Below are 26594 nucleotides of genomic sequence, written 5' to 3' on the forward strand. Positions count from 1 at the left end.
TTTTAAGAATCATGTCAGTTCTCATGTGGCTGACACTTTGAAGGTCTGGGTTTAGGTTTCCTTTTCAGAACCAAAGCTTGTAGGGAACATAAAAAGGAGGGGGCATCATGTGTTTGCTTACACTGGACCACTTATGTCTGTCAATGGCAGGCCAGGTTGAAGAGTGGATTGTCAAGTTTAGACAGATCCCATTGCCCAGCCTAGTGCCTGGGATAGTATATGTGCTCAGTCAAACTCCTGCTGTCTCCACAGCTGCTGGAGGTGGACTATCTGTCTGGAAAGGATGATACCTGATGGAACAGTTGTGCCTCCAAAGACCTGGCCTACCTATTGAGCCGTACACAAATGACAGGAAGGAGAAACATGAACTCAGAGTCCATTCCCTTTACTATGTCCTTTTTAAAGATGGAGAATTCAAGAGAGCTGTCTACTCAGTCTTGCTCCTGAACAATGGATGTGGGGGGTAGGACAGATTAAGCAAGGCACAATGATTTTTTTGCACCCTCTGCATCTGGTCCAGGTTAAATATGCAGGGAAGCTGTTCACACTGAGTCACAGATACACCAAGAAAAGTCTCTCTCTCTCTCTCTCTCTCTCTCTCTCTCTCTCTCTCTCTCTCTCTCTCTCTCTCTCTCTCTCTCTCTCTCTCTCTCTCTCTCTCTCTCTCTCTCTCTCTCTCTCTCTCACACACACACACACACACACACACACACACACACACACATACACACATCCTTGCAAGGTGGTAAATGTCTTATACTAGTCATCTCCTAAGGCACAGTTTTAGCATCACTTGCTTTTAGAAGCTTCTGTAATTACTCTCAAGTTCAGCTTTGAAAGCACTTTTTATAGATTGCCCTAATCACAGAGACCACATTGATTTAGTCATTGATACACATGTACTTACTTGTAGGCATGACTCTTATATTAGTTAGTTTTCCATTGCTATATAGCCAAGCATCCTAGGCTTGATGAAGGAGGTTTACTCAGCTCACAGTTTTGGAGGTTTGGGAGCAGTACCTTCCATGATCTAATTACCTTACATTAAACTCCAGCTCATAAAGGTTGCATTGCCTCCCCCAACGCACCATGGTAAAAACCAAACTTCCATCATATGAGACACTTAAATCCTTTCTAAACCATAGCATCCCTCTCCAGAACAACGATGAAGGCACCAGGTTTCATGCCTTTTAGCACCTTTCTTTAATACTCAGATGCCTCTTACATAGGAGTTTGTGCAATGCTGAACATCAACTGCACAGAGCTCAGTGGAGGAGTCAAGAGAAGCTGAACATTTAGCACCTACCACCACTGAGAAGCTTAAGATCTGGGAAAGATGAGGATTTGGCCTTTCATACAACTCTAGCTTATCACAGTAGGTACAGCTGAGTGTAATGGGAATGATGTGTTTATTCAGCAGATTAGAACAGCTCCCTCCATACTGTCATCTGTCGAGACTATGGCTGTGAACTCCCAGGAGCCCAAGCTGCAAACAGGCTCTGCTAAGCCTGGGGGGAACACACTTGCTTCTTCCTGTCAATACCCTTTGCTTTTGCATCCTATGGAGGTCTTGGTTAATTAGGGTGCATTACCTAGGGGTAGCAGGTTTGGAAATAGTCCCATTCTGGCCCTGATCCTGTTTTGTGATGTGGCTTCTGTCTTAGGTAAAAGACTAATCTAAATCCAATAAAATCTACTACCAAGATGCACAAGTTTCGATTGGCACACATCCAGGACATACACAGGACTTTAGACACTGTCAACATCTAGGGATAGCTGGGTCCAGAGTTGCCCATTTCCTGGCTCTCTGCATTGGAATAATGACGCAATCATTAGCATTCCTGACAGAACTACCTTGGGGGAAGAAATCAATCAAGATTTGCCATGTGGGTGTTGATTCTGACCAAAGGGGAGCTAAGTCCTAGTCTCACTGTATTTGGGGCATGGAGACAGCAGGTAGGTGGTGAGCATTAGAATGGCAAGAAGAATAACAGAAGCCTGAAGCTTGATGGTTACCTGAAGGGCACAGATTCAGCCCAGGCCACAGAGAGGTGGTGATACACTAAGAAAAGCCAAGACTAGACTCTGAGCCTGGAAGCACCCAGTCATACCTTTCCCAGTGCTCTCCCAAGCTCAGCCCAGGCTCTGGGTCTCCTCTCCAGTCTTCATCCTACCCTGGCCCTGGAGTGATCTCTCTGAAGACCCTCCACTCCTTCTAGTGATTTCACTCATTGTTCAGACTAAATGTGTCCACAGCTCTCCATTGCCCTGGGAACAAGTCCAGTTCCCCACATTTCCTATAACCTGTGGTTTTTGTCAGTTTCCTATTCCTGAGAAAAATACTTGAGACTAAGAGGGGGATAGTTGCTTTGGCTCATGGTTACATCATGATTAGTTAGTGCCATAGTTTTGGGCTGGAGGTGAGGCAGATCATCATAGCAGTGTGCTGTGGGATGTCTTTCTACATGCTGTGAATATGTGTTGCTCTGATTGGTTGATAAATAAAGCTGTTTGGCCTATGACAAGGCAGCTTAGAGGCAGGTGGGAAATCCAGGAGAAAGAAAGAAAGAAGAGGCAGAGATACCATCCTGCCATCCAGGGAGCAGCATGTAATGGTACACAGATAAAGCCACAGAACATGTGGTGACATATAGATTAATAGAAATGGGCTGAGTTTAGTTATAAGAGGTAGCTAACAAGAAGCTTGAGCTATAGGCCATGGCCATATAGTTCATAATATAAGTTTCTATATGTTTATTTGGGTTTGAGCTGCTGCAGGACCAGGCAGGACACAGGAAAACTTCCAGCTCCAGCAGTGGGAACATAGTATACCAACTGCTCACCTTGTGGTAGCCAGGAAGCACGTAAAGAGAGAAAAAATGCCTGTGTTAGCCTTCCTCTTTCTTCCTCCTCTTTTATTCCACCCAGGCCCTCAGCCTATGGGGTGGTGTCACTGACATTCAGGGAGAATATCCCACCTTGTGTCAGTTACCTTTCTTATCACTGTGACAAAATATCTGATCAAAGCAATTTAAGGGAGGAGAGATTTACTCTCAGCTCACAGTTCCAAGAGGTACCAGACCATCACAGCAAGGAAGCCATGGCAAATGATTTGGCCCATGGCAATAGGAGCTCAGAACTGCTGCTTCCACATATTGGTGGATCAGGAGGCAGAGACCAAATCGGAGCTCAGCTATATCCTTCAAGGCCTACTCTTAGTAGTCTATGCTGCCAGGGAGGCCCCGTGTACCAAAGTTTCTGTGACCTGTCAAAGCTGTGCTGCTAGCTGGAGACTGAATGCTCAAACCCATGAGTGCAACTGTTTCCCTCTGGGGGAACATTCCAGACTCAAACCATTAACACCCCCTGAGGTACCGAGACTCCCTCAGACATGCACAGAGGTGTGCTTTATCAATCTCCTATGCATTTATGATTTTAAGTCAAAGCTAACCCTCACATCTGCCCTTCCTCATTGTGCCTCAACTCCATTTGGATCTCCAGCGCTTCTGCATCTTCCCAAGTAATCAAAAAGTTGACTTCACCTCACCACGCTCTTTGTTTTGTAGTTAACCATACAAAATGACTCAAATGACCACAGAGTTGCTGACAGCTGCTGGGGCCAGCTGGTCAGATCTCTCTGCTTGTGTCAGGGAGCTGAGAGAGAGAGAGAGAGAGAGAGAGAGAGAGAGAGAGAGAGAGAGAGAGAGAGAGAGAGGCGTTATGGAATCAGGGTTGGCTGAAGGAGGCTCCACCTGGGATCATGTTAATCTGTATTATCAGAGTGGGATGGTATGCTGGTGCTGAGCACTCATCACGAGATTCTGACTCTTTTGTAAGGAGGCTGTAATTAGAACACATAAAGGAAGGGCAGAGCATCTGGAACCGAGCCATTTTTACCCAAGCACATTCTTGCCTCTTCTGGGCACCGACTGAGTCCTGCCAGTGCCAACATGCTCATCATACATTAGGATCTCAAAGTCAAATGCCTGGAGAATGTATCTTAGCTAAAGGAAATAAATGGGAGGCAGAAGTCTTTGTGTCAGGCAATAAGGAGTGATGGAGATTGTAGCAAAACAGAGACAAATACTATGTGTAGAGAGAGCAGCAATAACCAGGTGCTTACTAATGTGTGGGCTTTCAGTCATATTTCCAGAGCTTTTTAGTCTTTGTTAGAAAAATGGGAAACGTGGGAATGTGAAAGTTCTCAATTAAAAATATCAACAAATATTGTGTAAGTCAAACATAATATATTGGTAGGTTATATCCAGTTTGTGGGCTGCCATTTTGTGACACCCCCCCTCCCGCCACACACACACATAAAGAACTTTCTAGAGTGTGTGTATAAGCATCTGCAGGCAGGAGTGTGAAGCTTTTGTTAATAATCAAGGCTATAAAACTTAAGTGAAAGCATCCACAGGTCAACATGGTGGAGGCACATATGACGTCATCGTGCCACTAAGTGAACAAGATGATGCTATAGTGATGGACAGGAGAGAATAGAGAAGTAGGTTCTGCAGGGTCTGAGTCCTCCATTGGGGGTGTGGCTGTGTAAAAGCACTGATGGACTTGATAAGGCCTCCCTAAGATCCTGGGAGCTGGACAGCTCCGGGCTCAGTTTTCCCTCTTTTGCAGTGAAAGGAGGCAAGACTTACAGATGGCTGACTTAGGGTGTGCAGGGGTATCACCATGGTAACAAGGTTGCCATGCCAAGCATGCAGATATGTGTTTCAGTTCAGGTTTGCTTTTCTCTCTGGCCTCAAATACACTTTTCCCACTTCTCAGCCAGTGTAAACTCCAGACTTCACATCTGGCAAGGGGGTGCCATGGTGACCTCCTCTTCTCCGAAGGTGACCTCTCCTTGACTGTGACCATCTGTGGAGGCATGGATGTGACTGCATGTGACTCAACTGTTTCTGTTCTTGGTGTCTGCCCTTCCTTGAGGCCTCTCTACTTCCTACCGAGGAGGGAACCTCCTAAGTCTCCAGACCCTTCTCTGCCTCACTGCTCTCTTCAGTCTCCTAGTTAAGATGCTGTGTCGCACACCAGGGAACTCACCTTTGTATCTAGTTCGGTTGTTTTCTGGTTCCTTGTGTTATGACTTGAGTCTCACTAAGCACTTGCCAACAATGTCTACTGGTCCACAAGCACCATTTCCTTTTCCCAGAGCCACTGTTCTTATCCGGGTGCTCCGTATTCCAACTGGACTTGCTATTCGTGATCTCTGTAAAGGTCTTTCTTGCCTCTGCTCTCTTTCCCACCGTCTCCAGCACTGGTCTCCATCATGCAATCTCTATGATTTATCACCTCAAATTAAAATACAAGCACATGCCCTGAAGAGAGGGGTTAGAGTTTAGAAGCATGCAGATCCAAGTTGACATCTCAGCTCCTTCATTTTCTCCCTGTGTTCGGTCATCAACTTATGTGACCTCTCTTGACCTGGCTTCTCTTACTTTGTCCTAAAATTGAGACACATTATACTGCCCTTGCATAATAGCTAGAAGAATGAGATGAGCTATTGCATGCCCTCTCCGTGTAAGTACTTAAAAGCGGGTAGTGGTGCCCAATGTTACTCACTTCATGTGCTGCCTCATGAGAAGAAAACAAGAGGGTGCTTGCATCTGCCAGGAGCTAGCCAAGGATGGCCAAAGAATGGGAAGCATGTTAAATAAACAGTGAAACTCTGCCCGCTTACGCATTCTAGTCTAGTGGGAGAAAATTTAACAAAAACTTAAAAGATGAAAAGCTACAGCTTTTGGGTTCTGCAACCTCTCTCATCCTCAAATGTTTTAGTTATGTTACACCTCTATTCGCCAACATAGATATGTGCCCGGTTCGTGTGCAAGCTTATGGATTTCCCATGTGAGCCACATGGACTGAAGCCACCTTCCTCCTTCAGTGCGCCATTAAGCATGGTGGAGACATACGAGTTGTTTAGGGTCAAGCCAACTTAATATCGTATTTGTTTGTTTCTCTCTTGCTGTGACAAAACCCTGCCAAGAGCAACTTGGAGAGGAAAGGCATAGTGATACATTTTTTTTTTTCCTGAAAATTTATCTTGACTTCAAAGAGGCTGAACTTTGATGGACCTTGTCACCAAGTTAATAATTCACTTAGTGATAATTTAAAACTATATGCTTAGCCTGCTGCCCTACTGTGTGCTCAGACTAATTAACTTGCCTTTATGAGAACAATGTGCCCAAACTTCCTATGCCTTGGATTTTCCATGAAGTCAGCTTTTATAATCTAAACTAAATGCATAGCTTTAATCTAAAGTTATGTACTCTTCCATGTCCCTATCCCAGAATAATGTATGTATATGTCAAGGCTATCATTTGCTGAAAACAGTCAACAAGTTGAAAATGACCTTAAAACAAACATCTACCATAAATACTGCAAACGACTAAATACTGCAAACGACATGGATATAGGTTGATAATGTCTTTTTTTATGTGGTACTGTTGCTATTCTGGGTCAACTGGACTCAGTAACTGCTTCCCTTCTAAAATGTGGTTAGAAAATTCTATAAAGAGCCCTCCCATTCCTCTCCCATGCAAAGTTTTCTGTGCTGTTCAATAACTACAGAGGAAAACCCTTTGCTAGGGACAGACCAAATGACAGACCCAAGGACAGATAACACACACACACACACACACACACACACACACACACACACACACACACACAGTGGAGACTAGCAAGTAACCACAGACTGCAAACTACAGACAGATGGAAGATACAGGAAAAGAAATGGACAGATCAAATTGGGGCTCCCTCTTGGTCAAATGAAGAAACTGCTTTGTTTGCATCCCTTAATGAGACATTGAAGCACATTCTGCTGTGGTCATACATTGTGTCCCCCAATATATTGTGTACCCTACTAAAACTTATCTGGAGTCAGAGAAAAGAACAGCCACTAGATTAGACATAGAGGCCAGGAAATGGTGGCACATACACCCTTAATCCTATCACTCTGGAGGCAGATATCTGTGAGTTTAAGGCTACACTAGAAAGAGAGCCAGGCAGTGGTGGCACACACCTTTAATCCCAGGACTTGAGATCTCATGTCTTGCTTGGGAAAGACACACGCCTTTAATCCCAGGAAGTGATGGCAGGAAGGGGAAAAGTCTATAAGGCATGAGGACCAGGAACTAGGGCTTTTAAGCTTTTAGGCTTTTAAGCAGTTCAGCTGAGATGCCTTCTGGGTGAGGACTCAGAGGCATTCAGTTTAAGGAAACAAGATCGACCGAAGAGTTGACAAGGTGAGGTTGGCTATGGCTTGTTCTGCTTCTCTGATCTTTCAGCATTCACCCTATTATCAGGCTCTGTTTTTTTTTTAATTATTATTAATAAGACCTTTTAAAATTTGTGTTACATTCTGCGGTTATTTTTATTGTATTAACGGAGGCAGAGAAGTTATTATAGTTTTTTTTTGTTTGTTTGTTATTTTACTTACAGGTTACAGTCACTCATCAAGAGAAGCTAAGTCAGGAACCTAGAGGTAGGAACTGAAACAGAAGGCGTGGAAGAAGGCTACTTACTGGCTTGCTCACCATGGCTTGCTCAGGCTTGCTATTTTCTACAGCCCAGGACCAACTGTCAAAGGGGGTCACCACCTACAGAGGGCTGGGCCTTCCTATATCACCCATTCATAAAGCAAATGTGCCAAAGACATGCCCATGGGCTAATCTAATGGACGTGATTCCCCAGTTGGGTCCCCTCTTCCTAGGTGACTCTAGTTTTGTGCCAGGTTGACCAAACTAACCAGCACAAATGTGAACCCTGATTCTATCACCGTCCCAGCTATAACAAATATTGCTAAAGTCCAGTCCTCTGTAAAATAAGAGCAATCACCTGGCTGTGGGGGAACACTTTTCCCCCCTAAAGGTTTAGCCTGTCCTCATGTTCGCTGGGCGTTCCCTCTCACTGTCTTCCCAGTTTCAGAGCAGTGTTTGGGGTTAGACTCCATGTTGTTTTGACTTTCACTAGCTGGGGAAGTTGTCTGGGGAAGTCTCAGTCTTTCCAGCTGTTGGACAGGCAAAATGGCTCAGCAGTTAAGATCACGTCCTGCTTTTGAACACGACCTGAGTTCCATCTCCAGCACCGCCACCAGGTGGCTCATGACCTCCTGTAATTCCAGCTCCAGAGGGTCTAACACCCTCCTCTGGCCTCCTCAGGCACCTGCATACACATGGCATATACACACAGATAGAGTGACACACACACACACACACACACACACACACACACACACACACACACACACACGAATAAACAAACAAACAAGCAAACAAACAAATAAAATTTTTTGAAAAAGAATAACAACTGCCCCTGTGTTGGAGGGGTCCTGTGAAAACCCATGAGACAATTGCAGGCAAACTACATAAAACAGGACCTAACAGCTCTGAGGGTGGAGAGTACCAGGGTCAGTGACTAGAGGGCTGGCACTCTAGTCCTACCTTTACACAGGCGAGGTGTTTGACAGCAGCCCCTCACACTGCCTGTCCATTTCCGCATTGAGGAAAATGGCGCCTCAGATCCCAGGGGTGCCGGGAGTGTGAAAGGGTTCCGTGGACAGGGGGGGGGGGCTCTTTAAATAAAGCAAGGCAGCACGTGGATAGCACTGCTGACAAGAAGCCTTTTTTGTCTCTACTCCTTTTGGGTGCACGCTTCTCTGGAACAGCGGTTCTCAACCTGTGGGTCAGGACCCTTTTGAGGGTTAAGGGAGCCTTTCACAGGGGTCACACTCAAGACCATTAGAAAACCCAGAGATGTACACTACAATGTAGCAGGATTACAGTTATGTAGCAAAGAAAATAATTTTATGGTGGGGGTCACCACAACATGAGGAACTGTGTTAAGGAGCTGCAGCATTAGGAAGGCTGAGAAGCTTCCAGAAGCTCCTGGGAGGAGGGGAGGGATTCCTCAGTTCTTCTGAGCCCTTTCTGTGGTTTCTATTTTCTGTTGCTTGCTCAGTCGTCAGTACATGCTGAGTGAGGGCGTTTGTCACCCTGACCTTCCTTATGAGAACAGGATAAAGTAAAACCCACCCACCCCTTATGTGTGGGTGCTCTTTCTCTCCATGTTTATACTCCTGGTCTCAGGGCCTGAGCAGCCCCACAGAGAGGGGGCAGGTCAAGCATCTGTAATGTTCCCTGGGCAGGGAGGGGGAAAATCACCTAAGATTCCTGTGGCTTTGGGGAATGAAATAAAAAGAGTGGAGAAAGAGGAAAGTAAACCCGTGAGCTTTGAACAGGTGGCCTGGCTGTTCACCATTTGTGAAATGAAGTAATGGAAAAGTACAGGCAGTCAGGGGTCCCTGGGTATGCTACAGGGATCCGTGTCCCCCAGTTTTCCAGGGCTGTCCATGTGCGCTTTTTCTTTAACCAAAACACAGACCTTTCACTGAGCTGAGGCTTCCCACCTGGCCCCGGTGGTTTAGACCTGGCTTAGGTGGTTCCCCAAACAAATGGTTCTATCATCGCTCATTTGCTTCCTACCTATGAGGGGGAAATCATCTCTCTGCTTAGAGAAGAGAGAATCCAAGAGAAGCAGCAGACGGCTTGGCCAAGTGGATCCCAACATTTCAGGTACTCCCAGGATAAAAAAAAAAAAAAAAGTAGTTAAAACAAGAATCTGGGCTACCTGTCAATCATCTAGCAAAATCGGAAAGCTTGGGTGCATGCCAAAGCACTTCAGTGCCTATGCAGGTTGGAACAGGGACTCTTTCACTCGAGACAGTTCTAGAAGTCTACCATTAGGTAAGAAATAAGAGTCTAGAGCTACCAAGACGGCTCAGTGGGGGAAGAAACTTCTGGCCAAACCTGACAACCCAAGTTGGAGCCTGGGTCCTACATAGTGGGAGGAGAGACTGACTCCTATAAGTGTTCCTCTGACCTCCATAGTCACACCCATGAACACACACACACACACACACACACCAAATGTGACAAGTTATTTACTTATTTTTTAAAAATAAATATGGGTCTCCCCAGAGTGCAACTTTGATGTTTTACACGAAGGCAGTGCTCTGGGTGATTTCGCCAGAGCTTGTAGATTTTGTAGAAGTCCTGCTGCTATAGAAAGAATTTCAGGGGCTCTTTTATTGCTTTGGATCTAGCACTAATTTTCAGCAAACAGGGCAGGCATGCAGTACCAGGCACTGTGTGCAAGGCTGTGAAATAAAACACAGCTACTGCCCTCTGGGAGCTCGCAGCTCTGGTGATAACTGTAAAGATGCAGGAATACAATTCTATTACAAAACTTTCTTGTCTTACAGTTATCATAGCAAAGGGCTACAGGGTTGGTGGCTGGACCTGGTGGCTCTCTTGAAGTTCTGGAAGCCAAACATCTGAAATCCCGGAGTTTGCATGGCTGGTGATTGATGGAGAACGGAAAAGAGTCTCTGACCCATCTTTCTCTCTAGTGTCTTGTGGTGGCTGACGATCCTTGGATTTGTTTGATCTGTCCCCTCATCATTCCAGTCTGCCTCCCTCTTCACTGTGGCCTCCTCTGTGTCAGAGCTCTCTCTCTTCCTTCTCAGTATTAGATTTAGGGTCCACACTCAATCCAAGATGAACTTATTCAGGGACTCTTGGCTTTAGAATGTTGGAAAGACCCTCTTTCTAAGTGAGGCCATGTTTACAAATATGGGGTTTGGGATATGAACATCTCTTTTGGAGGAAAACACAATTCAACCTACTATGAAAACTAAACATGATGTGTGCTATAAAAGTGGGAAAAGCATGGGTTACTGCTACAACTGAGTGCAGTCACTGCTGCTGGAGTGTGAGGCAAACGTATAGGCCATGGACTTTTAGAGTTTGTTTTGAGGACAAGTAACTCAGAAAGCCCATTTATATTTGCCTTAGAGGTATGGGAAGGGAAGACTCCAACCTTGGCATATGAATGTCCATGGACCCCTGAAATGTTCTCCCCATATTTTGCTCCTTCCTTACTACCATCAGTGGATTCCAACAGCAAAGACCTTCCTATGCTGGCTGGTACTTCAAACACTACAACTTCTATCCCGAAATGCATGGAGTTGTTCAGCCATAGCCCCACAAATGAGCTGCCAGAAAGCACAACAGAGCAAAAAAAAAAAAAGCAGTCCATTCCTATCTTGCTTCTTTTTATTCTCTTCATTGGAGTTCTGTGTAGTCTTGTCTTTTGTGGGAATCGCACCTTGGTGTGAGTTCTAAATACACTTCCATTGATCAGTGTTGTCTGCCTCAACATCCAAATGCATTCTGGGTAGATAATCAGGACCTGTCCCTAGGTCAACTCATCACAAAGAAAGAAATAGTGGGAGTGAGGAAACCCATGTAATTGGTGTGGGTAGGGTATGCAGAATATGACTGAGGTAGAAGGGAGAAAAATCCATACTCAGGATGGATTACAAATAATGGAGAGAACACAGCCACAACGGTCCCCAGATTAGAAAAGGCACATGGAAGCTAAACAGCTTTTGCTTACCCACAAGAACGACACACCTCTTTTAAAATTTAAGGACCACCTGGTTCTCAAGGAACTAAGGCCTCAATGTCAGGAAACAGAAGTTGGGTGCATGAACAAGTGATTAAAACTCAGAGAACAGAGGGTTCTAGAGACAGGACCATCTCCCTTCAGGGTCAGAACCCTCCAGGGAATGAATGAATTTCATTCTGGAAACCTCTTTGAGGTGAGTTGACCCAGGAAAACACAAGTAAGCCCTTGCATGCCATCCTGTGAGCTCACTATTAGATCACTAAGGTTATGTGTTTCCAAGACATCTCTGTTGACTAAAATTGCCCTTCACAAAGTGAACTTGGCCAATAGTGACAGAAGCACCGAGGGGCAGTCTTGTAAGGAGACTCATCATTTTCACCCAGCCCATGGAAGACCAGAACAGCGTCTGGGTGGCTTGTTATTTGAGTCCCATGAAATTGTCTAGACCACAAAGTCTAGATCCACAGTCTCTAGTTTAGAACCCTAGTTCTAAACAGTGAGATCTTATTATACATAGGACAGCATGTTGCTAATGTCTTTGGGTAAGGATATTGGAATTGCATGTGTGGAGATGAAGCCACACATCAGTAGTTCTTCCCAGCTTGCGTCACAACACAGAGATGGGTTTGTGGGTGGAACAAAGTGTACCAGAATAATTGGTTTCAATAAAGCTTTTTCCCACCACCACACCCTGATGGATGTTTTCAAATGCTCTGTTTTACTAAATATCCCACTGCTCTGTGAGCACTGTATGGCTGGTTCTGAAGGCCACGCCGCACACATTCCTGTTGCTTTTCCAAACTCACTATTTATGTGTGTCTTTGGACGGTCTTCAGACGATTGCTGAAGCTTTCACACCAATTCAGTCCAAAACTTCACTCTACTCTGGGATCATTCTGTATGTGACAGCCATGCCATCCCAGATCTTTCTAGAATCAAGTGCCAAGCATGGGACCTCTAAAGATGATTACTAAAGAAAAAGCAGCCTGTCACCCTGATCTTCAACTACCTCTCAGAAAGGGCCACATGGTGTTCCATATCAGCGATTTGGAAAGCTAATACACTGCTGTCAGTGAACTGAACTGTAGGGATCCTGCTGGCATGGTTGCCTTGTGGTGGCTCCGTCTACATACTGTGATTCTTGCCTGCCTGCCAAGTCCTACTGTCCCTGATAAATGTAACACTCAGAGATGGCCAAGAAGGATGCCTGACTGTAGCATGCACTTCCATGGAAAAATCCAGTGAAGCCCAACTCTAAAAAGAAAGCAGATGGTGAGATTGTACTTCTAGAACATCAGGGGGTACACCAGTGCATGAATAATACGTGTGTATCCTCAGCAGGTAAGGCTACTAGCAAGGACTTTGGGAATGCAGAGAAATAGATCATATGATTTCTGCCACCAGCATTTCAGTGTATGTGGGTAGCTGACACATCCCACTGGAGAGCATCACTTATTAAGTAGACCAGATTGCAGCCTTACTATGATGTGTTAAGACAGAGAGGAGAAGGTTTGAAACCGTTAGGAATTGCACACATTCTTGTGTTGTTTCACATGTTAGAATGAGCCAGTGAAGTTCCTCCGTGGGTAAAGTGCTTGCTGCATACACAGCCTGACAATCTGAGTTGGATCTTTGGAATTCATACAACACAAGGAGAGAATGATTCCTGCAAGCTGTTTTCTGTTCTCTACATGTATACTGTAGTACATATGTACACATGCACTCATGCACACACATGCACACACACATACACACACACACACACACACACACACACACACACACACACACACACCAAAAGTATTATTAAAGATTGCACAGCATTTATCAGCCAATAGCTAATTCTGGTTGTCCTAACTACATGCTACCTCACCTGCCTCTCACCATCCTATGAAGTCATTTTTTTAAGATAAAGGAACTGAAACAGTGATTGAGGAACTCACTAAAGGCAAATCAGCAACTAAGTAGTAAAGGTAAGATTCAAACCTAAGAAAGACAAAAGCTTTGGTTGGATTTTGAATGTGGGGGTAGGATTTGAAAGGCAAAAAAGGTCTTCCAGATAGGGGCATGGGGCTCCAGCTGCTGAGGAGGAGAGGCACCTGGTGAAGGTTCTGTCTCTCAGTTTTGTATGGTTGATCTTATGGCAAAGTGTAGGGGATGGAGAAGGGGAATTCAGTGACTGTGTTGTGATTTAGCTAATGCCTGACTCTGGTTCCTGTTGTGGAAAAGAAAATAAATGGACGAATTCAAAAGAACCTCTAAGGAAAGAGCTGACACAAATGGATGAGTAATTGGGTAGGAAACCAAAGTTCAGGGAACATGGTGTGGTCCTTAAGAAAAAGAAGTTATTGCATGCTACGCCCTTGGAATGCCTTTCCACTCCCAATTATTTTGCCAGGCCACAAGGTCAATGGGAGAAGTGGGCTAGGGTAAAAGGTCTGAGAAGTGAAATATGAAGGCACATGGATGCTTTGCATAATCTCTGTAAACTATCTGAATTGGAAGAACACCTGATTTCTTGCATGTGGGAAGGATGCTGGCCATCCAAGAACATGGATGCTATTGATGGTAGTCTTCTAACTTACACATTCTGCAGTGACTAGGTGTGAAACAGCAGAGATAGTAAGTGTGTTTGTCTAGCAGTTGTCTCTGGCTCTTCCAAGTAGTTGAACTGTTGAACTGTATGCCATCCTCATGGGCTTTCTCTGTTAGCTTCAACAAGCCCATGCCTCACATTTCTACTGTATGTGTTTGGTAGTCTCTCAATACCTTATGCCCTTTCTTCCCCACCCCAGCACAACTAGGCTGCAGCTGTAACAAATGCCAGAGACGTCACTGAAGTTTTGACCTAAAATTATCATGATACTATTGATGGAATTAGGGAAGCCAAAATGAAGCATGAGTTCTAGAATAATCCATGATATTCTAGCTACCTTGAGCAGACAACGGGACTACTAATTACTCCAGTCCATCAAGCAATTGAGCCAGTGGGACCAGCACTAAAAAAAAGTGGTCAAGCTTGGGTTTGAAGATTTAGGAGTAATTAGAACAGAGGTGAACAGATGCCATTGCTCCAAGGAAAAAGGGACAGAGTGCAGGAGAAGAGCAACTTAATAGCTGTCTCATTCCATTTGCCAGGAAAAGCAATTTCTTTAATATTGAAACAGAAAAAGTGGGAATAAAAAGAAAGGTATGTATTAGTTACTTTTCTCATTACTGTGACAAAGTATCTGAGAGGAATAATTTAATAATAATTGAAGGGAAAGGGGAATTATTTTGGCTTATAGTTTCTGAAGGTTTGGTCTATGGCTGCTCAGCTCTGTTAGTTCTGAATCCATTGTGAGGCAGAACATCCTGATGGTAGGTGGCATGAGACAGAGACTTCTTACTCTTGGTGGGCAAGAGACTATGAGAGCAAGGGAAGGACCAGGGACAAGATACTCCCAATGGCCTCAGTGACCTACTTCCTTCAGCTAAAGTTCCCCAAGCTGTCCCAACTAGTACCACTAACATTCAAAACATGACCCTGTAGGGAACATTAAATATTCTAATTGTGCTAACCTAACACAGTAGAAACCAGGACAATAGAAGAAAGTGGTGTGGCCCGTCAGGTGTAATGTTCTGGGGCTATGAGGAATTGGGCTTATCTTATCCAAGACTGAGGTAGGAGAAGGGCTTCCATGCTGGCAATATAAATGGGATGGGCCTCCCCCCCTGTCTTCAGGCACTCTCCCCGCTCTGCTAACATTCCCTGGCATAGAATGGCTTACCCTCAAAACCTTTATCTGTATGAGCAGCAGTGCCCAGTGATGGGAAATCCACAGGGGTCCCAATGTGAAGACCTTGCCGAGAAAGAGAAATCTGCCAACCAAGGGCACAGCCTGCGTTCTCATGGTACAAACGTTTCCCTCTGTCCTCATCCTTGAGCGGAGTCATTCCACCAAATAGGAATCCATCTGGGAGATGTATGTCCTGCTGAAGGTCATTAACTCCTGTGCACCCAGTCAATTTTATTTCAAAGGCAGATGTAACCAAGGTTCCCTGATTTTTTTCATCTTGGGCAAATGTGGGGCTTTGGTGACCACTGATTTTTATTCTGCACCTATATGTTAATTGTAGAATTTTGTCAAGGACTTAATAAAAAATTCCACTTAAATTTGATTTTTAATAATTCTGAATATCTTGCCATCATTAACCTTCTGAAAACTGATAAATTCTTGCTGTCATTATGGAGAAAAAGAGGTATGATCACCAGTAAGACATAGGTGTATGTATTTGAAGGAGCCTGAGAGAAAACTGTTCAAGGCTTAAAAATTGAACTCTCAAAGCCCAACTGTTATCCTTTATTGAATTTCTCTTGTGTGGTCTATTTTGTTCTTTTGAATGTGAAGAAGTTCTTGCTGGAGAAATTGAAGAGAAGGCTATGTCAAAGGTCCTTCTTTTTCTCTCTTTGTCAACGCAAGTCATTAAGTGCCTACTATGGGTAACATGATGGTTAATTTTCATTTTGAACTTGACTGGACCTGGAATCACCTAGAAGACACACCACTGAGTGTGTTTGTGAGGGTGTTTCTGGAGACATTTAACTTAGGAGGGATGACCATCCTGAATGTAGGCAACACCATTCCATGGACTGGGGTCCAGACCAAATGAGGAAGCCAATTGAGTACCAACATTCATCTTTCTCTAATTTCTGATGCAACATGACCAACCCTTTTATACTCCCACCACCATGCCTTCCTCCCAATGATGTGTGTGTCTCTTCTTAAATTCTGAAACACAATAAACCCTTCTTCCCTAAAGTGCTCCTCTCAAGAATTTGGTCATGGCAATGAGAAAAGCAACTAATTTAGGAAATATGGCAGGCCATGGTAACATGAGGCTCTTGCCAAGATTTGCATCATTCTGGATTCCAGTGTCCCCAGCAGTCAGAAAATGAATAGTACTAACAAGACAGCTTCTTCTAGCTCAAAGCCATCTCCTAATGGATCCTTTAGAGCTCAAAGTGCAGACACCCCCCTGTGCATCTCCATGGCTTTCATTAGTCACTATTCTCCTTGAAAGAACAGCAGCTTTATCATTTCTTTTATACAGAAATTCTCATACACCCCAGAAGGCTTCTAGATATAAGGCTTGCTGTGATAGTCTCTGAATTTTGTGAGGCCTTTGATACATGTCTACTCACCTGTATCATATTTTGAACCTTTCAGAGCTGGCTCCCTCAAAATTTTTGTCCATGAACTATTGAGTCATTGTCAGCAGCAAGGCTGTCCCAGCTGCTACAAAGTAGACTCTGTAAACAGTAAAGTGGTGAATGAGGTGAATATTTGTGACAAGTCCTAGCTTTCATGAAATCAGATTTCTGGTAAATGCTTATAGAGTTAAAACCTACCCAGCCTCTGAAGACTACTATCTCTGTATTTTGAAAGATAAAATCTGGCACTAGGGTGCATTTTTTTTTTTTTTGAAAATGCTTGGTATTAGGAAGAGATCATCTTCAAACACTGTCTTAGTGAGCTATGGTATAATGTCACTAAAATAGACCCTTTGACCCTCCTCTCCCCTGTAGAGATGATACGCTTTGATGATACAACCTGATGTTCCCTCTCAAATCTAAAGGGCTTTGCACAGGTATGTGACAAGCCCAAATTCCTTTCCTCTTCTTTCCTCGTTAGTCACACTTCTCCATCCTCAGTTTCTTCACTTAGGACAGAAAATGATTTCCAACAGGTGAGAATGACCAGCCATCAACCAGTGTGCGAAAGGAAGGTTTGGGGTGGGTAGAGCAGAAGTCTACACAAGGGCTCATCAGAGCTGTGCTGAACAAGGGAGGCTCTGGCTTTATGGGACTCTTCAGGGGGCTGGCATCAAGCCTGCTCAGGCAAACCCCATCTGATCCTTGTAGGTTTATGCCTTATGCAAAGAGGCCCTAAGGGAACAAAGTATTTTCATGTAGCCACACACCTTCAAAGCCTGCCTTCAAGAAGAAGCCATTCTCTACTGGAACATTCATTTTTTTCCAGCCCTGAAGCATTTTCACTTATATCTCTGTTACTTACACTTACACTTACACACACACACACACACACACACACACACACACACACACACACACACACACACGAGCCTGGGAGACTTTAAATGTTTCACTTTCATGTCTGTTTTCTGTATAAAACTATGGCCTCTGACTATGCCCTCTTCATCTGTGCATCTTCATCTCTAGTACACAGTTGTCATTTTTAGAATAAATAGTATGATCATCTGTGTCATCACAGCTGTGGGAGAGCACAGAGTAAGGATATCTGGACTTCTCTGTGGCCCTACTTTATAAGAGTAACAGAATTCTTGCCCTCAATGACATGAACAGGGCAAGAGTTCTGGCCACGCGCATTTGTCTGAATGGAGGTGATATTCTTTTTTACCTTTTCTTCCAAAGCTCTTTATGTACATATGAAATCGGGCATGTACACATGTGCTTATGTATGTGTGTGTGTGTGTGTGTGTGTGTGTGTGTATGTGTGTGTATGTTCAGAGTGTGTTCACATTTGTGCACACTCGTGGAGAGCAGAGGACAACCTGAAGTGCCATGTGCCAGGTTGTGTGGAGCTCACTAAGTAGGCTAGAATAGTTGCTTGTGAGCTCTGGGACTCTTTCTGTCTCCACTCCCGAGCACTGGAATTATAAATGTGCATCATCAGCTTGGCTTTATTCTTCTTCTTCCTCCTCTTTTTTTGGGGGGGTGGGTGGGTGCTACATCTAGAACTCAGAACCTCATTACTGCGAGGCAAGTGCTCTGCTGACTGAACTATCTCCCTCCATCCCTCCAATGGTTTGTTGATTGCATATTTTAGCCAGAGGCTTCCCCATGCAAACACAGACAAAGCTAGAGATTGTCTATGTCTTTCTATGTTATCATCTCAGGTTCAATTACTTGTTATATTTATTCTGTGGGTTTGGTATATAAATATCACGTTTTCCCCATGAAGAGTTAGAAACCCCCACCCTAACTGTGCTTCTTGTCATGGAAATACAACATCTTCCATATATTTGTTTTACCATTGATTTGGACACCTTTGTTCCCCCGCCTCCTGGAAAAAACCCACACTGTTGATCATGTCAGAATTCTTTTCCAATACATTCTTCCTAGACTTTATAAATGTGTACCCACACCCTAACCAGACCCTTTGTTCCTGTATCAAAGACCACGATGTCTTCTTTACTACCTTCTGCAGCCCACTTCCATAACCCCTTTCCTTTTCCAAAGACATGACCTTCAGGCCCAAGTGGTGATGAAGGAGTCAATGGATTCCCCGAGCATCCCTCCTCACTTCTCTGGCCAAGCACATTCATGTCTTTCCTAGGAGAGACAGTGAATGGTAGGACATTGGGTCTTTCTGGGATGTTGCTGCACATTCCCCATCCAGTTTCTCCGCATGGCTTACTTGATTGTCCCTTAGTGTATAGTTCATTCTGTTGCCTACAAGTCATTTCCTCTGAGAATATGTTCATAGTTATCCTACCTGATGCCCTTTACAAAGCTCTTGCTGCTACAGAATTTTAATTTAATTTATTTCACTATTTGCAGTACAGAGGATTAAACCTAGGACTTAAGGCATGCTAGGAAATACTCTGTAGCAAGAATCTTAAAGGGTCTTATTAATAAAAACAAATCCAGAGCCAGGTATTGGGGTGAATGCTAAAAGATCAGAGAGACAGAACCAGCCACAGCTACCTCACCTTGCCAATTCCTCAGCTGATCCTGTTTCCTCAGACTGGAAGCCTCTGAGTCCTCATCTAGAATGAATCTCAGCTGAACTGCTGCTAAGAGCCTAAAAGCTTAACTGGTCTCTAGTTCCTGGTCCTCACACCTTATATACCTTTTTGCTCCCTGCCATCACTCCTTGGGATTAAAGGCCTGAGTCACCATACCTGGCTGTTTCCAGTGTGGCTTTAAACTCACAGAGATCTAGACTGATCTCTGCCTCTGGAATGCTAGGATAAAAGGTGTGTGCTACCACTGCCTAACCTCTATGTTTAATATAGTGGCTGTACTGTTTTCTGACCCCCAGATAAGTTTATTGGGGTGCATAATATATCAACCACAGTACACTTCCACTGAGCCACTTCCCTGGCCCAGGATGGTGCCTTTTAATCAAAATGTCTCTGTTGTAAGAATCTCTCTGACAGAGTTGCTCTTTTTCTCATGCACATAACTTTTGTCTCATTTCCAGGCACAGCGTTAGCATGTTGCCTCAGCCACCTGCTTCTGATTTTTCTACTTATTACGCTCATTTTCTATAAACTGGAATAGGACAAGGAAGTCCTTTCTTTCTCTAACAACCACTGAAGATACAATGTAGAACAAACAGGATTCCTAATCCATAACCTCAAAGAGAGAGGAAGAAAACGGATTCTCAAGGTCAGAAAATTCTAATCAACTTGAGCCCTCATCCTAACCCCAAGAAATGTGCCAAGGCTGCAGGGAGCACTTGCTCCCAAATCTTGCTGACCCAAATACATACCTGTCTTCTCATTCATTTTCTCTTAATAGCAGTGTATATTCTTGATACTCCCCAAGTTGTTTTTCAAGAGCTGGTACTAAGATATTGGAAAGCTTTGTAATAATCATGATCGTCACATCTGGAGAAGTGAATCTGAACCCCAGGCATTGTGCATGTTGAGGTGATTTATTCCAAACCCTGAATCTTATTTTCTGATCTATTAAGTCAGGGCAGGAAACAGTCTCTGTTTTTCTCACTTCGTTTGTGAGGAGTAGACAAAGGGACACCAATGTGTGCATGAGCATGCACATACATATTTTACAAACTGAAGAGTAGTGAAGAATTTTATATCTGGGGGTTTGCATTTTAAAGCTGGCTGGGCATCTGAGAGTCCCATAAAAAGGGCAGGCTAGCATGAATAAGCCCAGAGCCCGAAGGAGATGTTTTCCCTCCGTGAACATAATCCAGGCTGTCGGCCCTATTTCTGTCTCTCTCCTCCCTTAATGAAAGATCGGAAGAAAATTCACCTTTCACATCTCAGCCTATAACTTTGCCCCTGGAGTCCACCAGAACAACACAGAAGAAGACAAAACAATAAAAACAATTTCTGCACCAGACAAACAATGTATTATTGAAGAGGGCTGAGAAGAATCGGTGTTTCTTGAGTAGTCTATTCAAGAGTAGAGACTAGAGAGAAGTAGACTCTATTAGCCTTCCAGATTATAGCTTTGGACAGTTGTACTGCCTTTAATTAATTGGTTTTCTGTCTTCCATTCATTTGTTAAACTGTGAAACTATTTTAAAATATAGACATTACATCTGAGTCACAACACGGAGTTCTTAAAACCCTTGTAATTTCCAGAGTGATCCATGGACTGGGAGAATCTTTTATTCTAATATTTGTTTTTGACCCCAGTCCCTCTACAGAGCTCCCGAAGTCCTTTATTTTCTCGGAGAAAAAAAAAATCACCATTTGTCCTAGTGAGGTGACGCTTGTGCTCACAGATGGGGCCAGGTCATGAGGAAGACTAAACCAATGGATCTAGCTTGCTGCTTTCAGCAACATCCTTAATTCTCTAGAGAGAAGGGGTAGGTGGAACTGAAAACACAGGTAATAATGGGTTACAGTTACATATCAAAATCATCACAAGAACCGCGGGTTTGGAGAGCTTCTAGGCTGATAAACACATATGTATGTGAAGAGCATAGTATACCCCAAGTCCACGGGCACAGGGTTTCCCATGTTTGGAACCTTTGCACACTTTACGGAGCTTATCTCTTCCATCGGGCTGCTGGGGGGCCTATCTGCATCCTTTGTCACATTCTATATCAATAAGCTGACCAAAGAAGAGACATTTCCTTGAGTCCTGTGAGCTGCTTTAGGAAAGCAACCAAATCTAAAAAGGGGCATAGAAGGAACACTTCATTCATAGATTTTTCAATCAAAATTCCAGGAACTGACCTACTATGTGATTGGTGTCCACAGTGGGGGGCAGCACTGTGGTACTGAGACCTTAGTGAAGGGGATCTGTTACCCTCTTTTTTCAGGTAAATAATGTTAGAATAAAATTGAGCCCTAGGATTTCCACCAGTGCTGGGTAACTGTGTGAGATAATTCCATATACCTGCCATCAGAGTGCTGTGTTGACTGGCCTGCAAGAATCATCTCTGACTTCCAATGGAATGAATATGGAAATTCAGAATAACAATAGTTCAATACTGACATGGCTTGAAAGTTAAAAGCAAAAAGCAAAGTATATTGGTGGGTATGGACTCAGGGAGTCAGCTACATGGCCTGGAAAAGTATAGTCATGCTACAGAGACCAGAGAGCCTGAATTCAGTGAGCATATGGAGGGAACACATAGTGTTCATACATGTGTGCGCGCCCCTCCCACCCCCCACCCCCACTTACAACTACCCCTAAATGGCATCACAGCTAAGGACAAATGTGAAATGCTGTATCATTTTGATTCTGTCATTTTCCCCCAGTAGAACAAAACAAAGAAAAACACTTGATTGGCAGAAAGTGCACTGAGGGTTTTATTGTTTTTGTTTGAAGTCATTCATGCTGAAGTTGATTTTAATTTAAATGTGGAGTTGGTTGACTTTGGGGGTCACAGCACACAAGCAAACAAGGATAGTTGGCAATTACATTTCACCATGTAAAGATCTAGAAGCCTGTACACTCAGTGAAAGGTTATTGGCTAGTTTTTCACCCGGAAGAAATTGGCCAACCACCTCCAGGAGGCACAGACATAATGACAGGGCAGAAATGGTTGGTATTTCTCTGCTTACTTTTGAAACTCGTGAAATGGAGAATTAACTTTCCTGGGTTGCCATCTAGAAAGGGAAACCTAAAGAATTATTTTCTGGTAGCCTTTCACACTTAAATAGAATTACCAACATAACAATTTTAAGGAAAATGGAACTGACATTCTCCTGATCCCCCCTATGATGTGAGTTTCTGTCCCCACAAAATTCATGTGTCCACATGATACTAAGGTGGCATATTACAGAGGTCCCTTCACACCTCTGTTCATGGCAACTCAATTCACAATAGTCAGGTTACAAAATCAGCCTGAGTGCCCATCAGCAGACATAGGAAGAAAGGAAATGTGGCATGTATACATAAGGGACTTTTTCTCATCTACAAAGAAGAGTAACATTGTGAAACTTTCAGGGAAATGAATGGAACTAGTGATTATCACATTAAGTAGGAAAAGCCAGACTCAGAAAGATAAACATCATGTTTCCTTTAAAAAGCAGGGGACATTAGGGAGCAGGGGATGGAGAGGATAACTGAGGCAGAATATGACATCCACGGATGGAAATGTCACAAAATTCCTCACTTTCTACAATGAATATACACTAATATAAAATTAGAAGAAAAGCCTAATTTCAAGGGTGACTGTATTAGGAGGTAGAACTGATGGGGGGGTGATGACATAATTAATGGTGAGCCCTCTTAAATGATGTTGGTTTTATAAAAGGGAAACCAGAGCTCTTACCAGCCTCTTTCAGCACAGCACATAATAGGGAGAAGTCAGCAGCTCAACCTAGATGAAGGCCCTTAGTAGATACTGACTCTGTGATTTCTGATTTTCTACTCTACTGAACAACCAGAAGTAAATCCCTTTGCTTGTAAGGCACTGTGCCATAGAACCCCAAATGGACAAAGATAGGACCTTCCCCCAAGACTTACGGAATTCCATCAATGTATCAACTGTATGTCAATATATCCTTGTTTTGGAAAAGCCTCTTACAGAGAGACCTTGATGTAGAAAGTTGGAAAGTTACAAACTTAAAATATAAATATGTTGACTCTCTTACATCTCTTCTGAACATACTGAATCATTCACTACAATGGAGTCCTCACAGTTACAAAAGGTACACTCCGAGAGTGGAGGCCATGGAAGACCTTACAGATGAATAGGGCTGAACTAGCCAGCTCTCTCCTCTGTGGGGCTTTCTCCTCAGTGGGTGGCAGCCCACTCTGAGGTCCCCAGAAAATCCCAGAGATGCTTTGGTTTTATGTTTATTTCTTTGCTCATCAAAAGAGGAGGCTAAATGTGTCCTCATGGTGTTGAGGATGAAATTTCTCTTTACGTTAACTGTGTGCCACAAAACAAGTCTAAGATAGGGTCTTTCCTCTGTTCTGAGCTATCCACCTTTATTTATCCTCTTCATAGCTCAGAAGATTTGAACAACAATAACAACAACATGACCAGCTATCTGCCTTGGATCATACACAGATAGCTATGCTTGTGGGAAGTCAGTAACAAACCATGGATTTTTAGTTTTTAAGGAATCTGTGGTCATAACATTTATTATCTTGGACCATCCAATTAGACTCTCAAAGTTGGGATATACATTTGTAGATTTCAGAGTTATTCTAATCATCAAAGAAGTCTACACATGACCAAAGATTCACTACATCTTTTTAATAGTGACATTCCCAAATATCATACGTCTCTCTAGATGGTCTCTGTAGAATCCCACTGTTGTTGATTCTTGCCCCAGTTCTGCTGAGGGCTGTGTGACTGACTTCACAGTGTAGCACTTCTGTAAGCTGGGAATTAATGCCCTCGTAGCTGATCAACAGTTGAAGACAACTGTCTCCAGCCAAGCTCTCATGAGAATCTAGTGTAGTTTGTAATGAGAGATAAAACGGTAAAGTCAAAAATCAAGGTTTATTTTCCCCCAGGCTAGGAAGATAGCTCAGTGGGCAAGAGCACCTGCTTTGAAAGTATTAGGACCTTAGTGCAAATCCCAAGCACCCCCACAAAAATCCAAGTGTGGCTGTGCATATAATCCCAACTCAGATTCTAGCGGGGAAGAGGGGAGCAGGGACAGGAGGATTTCTGGGGCTTGGTGATCACCAGCACAACCAGGACCAGGACCAGGACCAGGACCAAATAAACAAACACTCCAGCAACCAGCAACCTCCAGGTTCAGTGAGAGACTTCTTGCAAGGCACTAAGGTAGACCAGTAAGAGAAGATGTCTGCCATCTTCTTCTGGCCTCGACATGCCGCTATGTACATCTGTGCACATATGTGTGCTTACATGCCTACTCCACATGCAGATTTATTTTCTCAGCCAAAGCATCTCTGGTAGTTTCAGAGACTTCTGACTCATGTGTTCCATGCAAAGTTTCAGAGAATCCCACATGGAGTAACAGACTATTTCAAAAAGTCACAAATTCTATACTTAGATGTATCAAGGCTAAAAGAAAGTAATGAATAGCCATGTGGATGGTGAATCGAGGAATCACTAGTGTATGTAACCCAAAGTATTTCAGTGCAATGCAACACCTTCTATTGCCTTTCGATGATGATGATGATGATGATGATGATGATGATGTGTGTGTGTGTGTATGTGTGTGTGTGTGTGTGTGTGTGTGTGTGTGTGTGTGTGTTCCTGTGAGTGGAGGACCTTGAAGGTCATCCTCAGGAATGGCATCCATTTCCTTTGAGACAGGGTCTTTCATTGGCCTAAAGATCACCCATTATGCGTGACTGGCTGGCCAGCTTCTGCCTCCCCAGCACTTGGATTATAGACTCGTGCTGCCAAGCTTGGCTTTGCATGCTGGTTTGGGGATTCAAACTCAGGTCTTTGTGCCTTCAAAGCACAGAGCCATCTCCCCAGACCCCTGCCTGTTAGTTTTGACAGTGCCTGTGCAGACTTCTTAGGTTCTCTGGTATCACATAGATTTAGCTTTAGAAGGATGGAGATTGGTCCACTTGCACATCTCCTTTTGTCTCAGATACTCCATTCATTTTGAGATAAATGCCCTCTGGCATTTGTGAAAATGTGGTCTTTCAAGTGGCTCATAGAATACTAAGGGGAAAAATAGTTTAGAACTCTGCCAAACACTGGGCTCAGTCAGCCTTACACTGTTCAATCCAAGACGACTTGACAAGCTGCTGTACAGAAAAGCAGTCCTTGGGAGGCAATCCTGCTTGCCAGCCTACACATCAGCTCCCAGAGTCTAAAACTTCAGCAGCCTGAAGACTCTCCCAGGCTGCATATCCAAGAGCAAAAAGGATGCTTTAGTTTCAGCAAAAAGAACGCCCCTTCAATCATCAAAATGCGCCTTGGTTGGGTGATCGAAATATCCTGAAACACAGGAAGCTTGCAAAATCTTTCCCAGCTAACCTGCGCCCACTGAGAAGTCAATAAAGAAACAAGACGCAAATAAATTAGCATTCATCACTGCCGATCAAGTATAAATATTTATAAGGGAAAGATGCAGCCATTTTGAGTGACAGCATGACCGGGACCCCACATAAACAGTTAAAAAAAAAAAAAAAGTCAGACTTGAGACATTGCACTTTGCTTTTTTTTTTTTTCCATTTCACATCACCATAATCACCTAATAACTATTTAAATGGACCCATTTGCTGTAACTATAAAAGAACCGTGTAAACTTGTTGTCATCTAGACACATTAGCCGTGGTGGAGTCAATGAATTTCAACAGTTACTTAATATCGCAGCCACTAGCTACCTTAAAACTGCCAGCGACAGGCTGCCAGGAAGCTACCGTAACAGGCCTGCTCACTGCCTCCCGGAGCAAGACGCGAGCTTCGTTATGAATGCGAGCATTGCTGCTCTAATTAGGCCTGGGAGAAGTTTAACAACCATCCTACAGTATTGCTGCTGACAAATACAAAAAATAAAGCCTTGTTCGAATTAGCAATGTGAAGTGAGAAGGGCTAGAAGCATCGACTGTCTGAGAGGCCCTGAAACAGCTCTAATCTATAGCGAGGTTATTTTGGTTCATAAACTGTTAGTATGTTACCTGCAGGAGGTCTCCCCTGTAAAATGAATTATAGTAAGCTATATGTGATAATTAACCATGCATTAGCAAATATCTTGAAACAGGGAGGCTCTGTTTTCTCTGTATTTTGACTAATAAAAGCATGAATTTGTTCAACAAATGATCATTTAGGTTGTAGAATTCTAGCCATATTGGAAGGACACACTGAGCAATGCAACATTGTACTGGCCTAAGGGTTTCCTTACCCAAACAGGCTGCTTAATAGGCTGTCTACATACTATGATGCCATTCACAGGCCTAAAAACCACAGCGTTGAGAAGACAAATAC

At 43.6% G+C, this 26594-nt stretch overlaps 1 protein-coding gene across 3 annotated transcripts in view; it reads right to left on the reverse strand.

Moving 5' to 3' along the window:
- Ankfn1 (ankyrin repeat and fibronectin type III domain containing 1) overlaps window positions 1-26594 on the reverse strand; it is a 400676-nt gene that overhangs the window by 306338 nt on the left and 67744 nt on the right. Inside the window, exon 1 of one of the 3 annotated variants that reach the window (XM_076543123.1) lies at window positions 8457-8537. The exons of the other annotated variants lie outside the window; for them this stretch is intronic. The gene's annotated coding sequence lies outside the window, so the exon portion shown is untranslated. Of the gene's footprint in view, window positions 1-8456; window positions 8538-26594 lie in introns of those variants that run through there. 3 annotated transcript variants of the gene reach the window in all.

Source organism: Peromyscus maniculatus, chromosome 8 (genome assembly GCF_049852395.1).
Source record: "Peromyscus maniculatus bairdii isolate BWxNUB_F1_BW_parent chromosome 8, HU_Pman_BW_mat_3.1, whole genome shotgun sequence".
NCBI classification, from domain to species: Eukaryota; Metazoa; Chordata; class Mammalia; order Rodentia; family Cricetidae; genus Peromyscus; species Peromyscus maniculatus.